Genomic DNA, 4,279 nt, shown 5'->3' with positions numbered 1-4,279 from the left:
CTTTGACACCGACAAACACAAAGTCAAGAGCGGGGAGGAGAGATAGCGAGACGGGGAGATTAATAAAGAAGTGATATACTGTATCTGAACACTGAAAAGACAGACTGGAGGGACTGGAACGGATGTGAGGGAAGATAGTGGGAAATAAACGACGACGTGCGGAGAGATGGAAAGTGGGGGAAATAAAGAAGTGGACGACGAATGAGGATAAAAAGAGAGAGAGAGTGAGAGGAGCAGAAAAAAAAGCAGCCTGGCTGATGTTTGCTGACAAGGGCAGAAGCAAGGCCTCCTCAGAGAGCAGCCTGATGCAGAAACAAATGAGGCGACAGGAGGGAGCCGGCAGCTCTGTCACACACTCTGACGTGTGTGAGCGTGTGATTGTGTGGGTCTTTTCATAAGTGTGAAAACCCCCAGAGTGGTTGTCACAGCATCTGACACGCAAACCAAAGGAAACTGCAACCCTTTCCCGAGGATGCCACAATAACGTTAATGCTCATAGGTGCATTTAGGAAGGGCAAAGAAAAGGATGGAAGGGAAAGAGAGAGAAAAAGAGTCCAAGCAGGATTTCTCTGCTGCTGGTGAAGAGGACGTTAGCGAGGCACACGGGAGAGTCGCCGTAGCACACATGCCTCTGAGCCAGAGTTGTGATAACCCTCCCTAAACGTAACGCACACGTTCACACACTCTCTGAGACTGAGACTGGCAGGGCGGTATAAACGACCAGCGTTAGTCTGCTGTGCGGGGCTTCAGAGGAGGCAGTTAGCAGAGTAATGGGCAAGCGGCCGCTCATCCGGCTTGTTACGAGACAGGCTGAGATACGAGGAGACAACCAAACGAAGACGCCTTCAGAGAGCCTGGGCAAGAGACGGAACTATGTCTTTGTCAAAGATGTGGTCTATGTAGTGTGACCTAAGCTATAAGAATCAATCTTTACTGCAGGCTAATAATGATGCCCCAAACGCCAGTGTAAAAAGTAACACAGGATCTGAAAGGGATTGTTGAGTAAAGGCTGGTATGTGTTTCTCAGTGTTAAAACTGAGATACAAAGCAAGAACAAATATTAAGCTACTGAAATATGATTCTCCATGTTATGGATGGTAGTCCAAAACTATCCTATGAAATTCTTCTTTGCTCTTCTTTCTCTTTTTCCAAGTGTCAGGAGTGAAAGGGAAATTGTCAGAGGAAAACGAGGTTCACATGCTGTCCCACTGAGTTCAGATGGAACTGCTGGATGTACCGTCTGCTGGACTGTGAAGTCCTTGTGATGTAATTTCTGTCATCTGCACCTCCATCAAGAGTTGTCTGATGGGTAGCCTGGGCATTATCTTCCTAACCAATTCAACTTTCATCTTCCTTCTGGTGCTCTGTCTGGGATCTGTCCCACTGATCAATTTCTCAGGTTTCATTTTATCCTGGACAGTCAGCAGACAGGAGTTGAGAATGATCACATCAAGTTTATGCGCCGTTTTAGAACTGTATTCTGCATATTGTTGTAGCTTGGCAATGGCAGTGGAGGAAGCAAACAAAGCCATTCAGTTCATGTTGGTCATGCTTCCAAATACTGAGAAATTAAAATCTGAGCAACAGGAATGTTTAAGACATTTTATTGTTTGCAGGCTGTAGTTCGGTTTGGCACTTCTCTCTCTGCAGCAAGCAATAGGGGTCGTCTTATTGCGATCCTCTGTTGTGAAGCTTCAGAATTCGGTTGCCGAACTAGAGATGTCACGAAACAAATCTTCATGATTTTGTAGAATCAGATCCAGTTGTTTCCAGCAAGCAATGGCGTCTCAGCAGTCTGTACAGACTGTATTAAGAAAAGCATGGGACAAAGACCTGGTTTTTACCAGGCTGCTCTAGAGATTAAAAATTGTTATTGTCAAATCTACTGAAGTACACTTTCTGCCACGCAGAACGCAATCTGTTTTTAAAAACATAGAAACATGCTAACATAAAAGCCATGAAAGCTTTCTCCATCATTTCTCCCAAGTCCACCTTTAGATAAATATAGGAAGTGTTCTGTCTCTTTAAGAGTGGGTCCTAAAAGCGGCTCCAACTTACACACTAATCTATAGAAGGAAGAAGACAAAGCACCTTGAAATTAGCAGTGGGACAAAGGACTGGAATCAAAGGTACTTAAAGTATATGAGGATACACTTGTGTGTGTGTCTATGTGTGTGTGTTTAAGCACTTGTGTGTGGTACTACAGAGACCTATAGGCCTGTTATGGGGCTGTTCAGCAGGCAAATATGAATACTACTCCTGCTGGAGAAGATTAATATTGAAGTCATAAGTGGAAGCTGTCAGCTGCCTTTTTCCTCATTGTCAGCTGCTTCAGCTCTCGGTTCTTCCTTCTCGAGTGATTTCATACCGCCCGACTTGCTCCTCTTCTTGCTCCCTTCCAAGTTCTGGTACATTATTTCTCTACCCCAGTAACCTTTTCTTTCTCCACAGTATAGCTAAATTACAATCATCATCTTCCTTTATTTCTGCCCTTCCTCATCGCAATAAACTCCTAATTAGTCTATAAAATCTTATGGATGTATTCTTCCCATTTCTATTTGTTTGTGTAATTTGCTGCCCTATAAGCCTCTATGCAGTCAGGCCACCCTGGTTTCTTGTGCTTCAACTGAGCGAGTCATCCGTCTTCTCTGCTGCATAGCTCCAGTCAGGGCGGCCATCACTGTGACAATTAGGCCGGTAAATAAAGATAATGTGAGCCATGTGGGGTTCCTAACTGCTGCACTGCAATTAACAGAACTGATTGGTGGGCACAGCCTCAACAGGGATGAAGGGAAATTATTGTGATAGAAGAGAGAGAGCTGGTGTAGTGGGACCACCAACTCCATCTTTGAAAGTATGGAGTCGCGCATATCGTTGGAGATCTGCCATTTTGTTTATAGCTCTGATTTTTAGCCAAACTGCATGAACAAGGAGAGGAATTGATCCTTCTGTAGGTTTGAACCATCCTGTTTAAATGCAGGTTCAATTGATACTTTGCCCTACGCCTGTTAGGAGATAGAACCCATATAACAAATAAAAATGGGTAGGTCCACTGGCCGTCCACTGGCCGTAACAGGACTGTAACCACTGGCCACAGGACGGCCAGTGGTTCCCTGGCCGTCCTGTTATGCTGCGCAAATCACTCCCAGTTCAGACTTGAGAGAATAATGCATTTAGTGCCCACAGATTCTATTTTGCCAGTTGCCATGCTGCTGACAATGATGTCATCAGCATGACTTCAAATGATGTCTGTCATGAGGCCCTTCTAAGGTTGACTGTGATGTCATAGAGGCCATGACATCACCAACAGATCAGTTAATTCTCTGATCAGTTAACACAAATCAGTTAAGTCAGTCAGCACAAGATTCATTTGGACGTTTTAGCTCCGCTCAATAAAGATGAACGACGAAAGCCCACAGAGAGAAATGGATGTCAAGCCTAAGGTTTCTTTTTGGACAAAAGTGAAAAAAACATTGTCCAACAAAGTTCATCCTGGTCAAAGAAGCCCAGATTACAAGAAGAGAAACTTTCTMAGTGAACTTCTGTGGGAAGTGATTGAAAAGGCTGCARATGGACCAACTCTGCATCTTGTCAGACACACCTTTCAGGAACAACACAGCAAAATTTTGATCTTGCTTTTGAGAATAACTGGAGAATTAAACGTGGACGTACTCTCGGAGGTGTCAGAAGAGCTAGGAGAAAGGATTTTCCAGAGTATTGCGAGAGATGCATTCCACTTTGCCAGTGGACTGCATTTAATTGCACTCCTTGAACACCCAGAAGGACACCAAGTAATTGTGGAGAAATTCAAAAAGCACCTGGAGAATCCTGTTCCTAAAGAGAAAATGTTAGCGTCTACAAAAATTAAGTTCAGAAAGATATTTTTTCCAACTGAAGACTTGTACGCAGATGAAAACTGCCTGAGTGAGGATTATACTCAGGCAGCCATGGACCCTGAACAGTTTTTGAAGGACGCAAACAGGATGGGTTTCAGACGAGGAACCGAAGAKGAAAGGAGAGTTATGGTGGAAAATATTCTATGGAGATTGATTTACAAGTCCAGTTACAGATCTAGCTATGGGCATTACAAAAGGAAGCACACCGAACCAGTCCAGAGAAAGCTTGCTCCAAAAATCTGGAAAGAAGTAAAGGACATAGATTTCGTCTTTTTTGAGAAAATGGGAAAAAAAATCTGCAGAGACATCTTGCAACTTCTCTGGGGAAATGAAGATGCAGTTAGAGAACTGCTCTTCAAAATGATCAAAAGCGACAACCCAAT

This window comes from Poecilia reticulata, linkage group LG7, assembly GCF_000633615.1.
Source record: "Poecilia reticulata strain Guanapo linkage group LG7, Guppy_female_1.0+MT, whole genome shotgun sequence".
Lineage (NCBI taxonomy): Eukaryota > Metazoa > Chordata > Actinopteri > Cyprinodontiformes > Poeciliidae > Poecilia > Poecilia reticulata.
Note: the sequence above shows the minus strand (reverse complement) of the source record.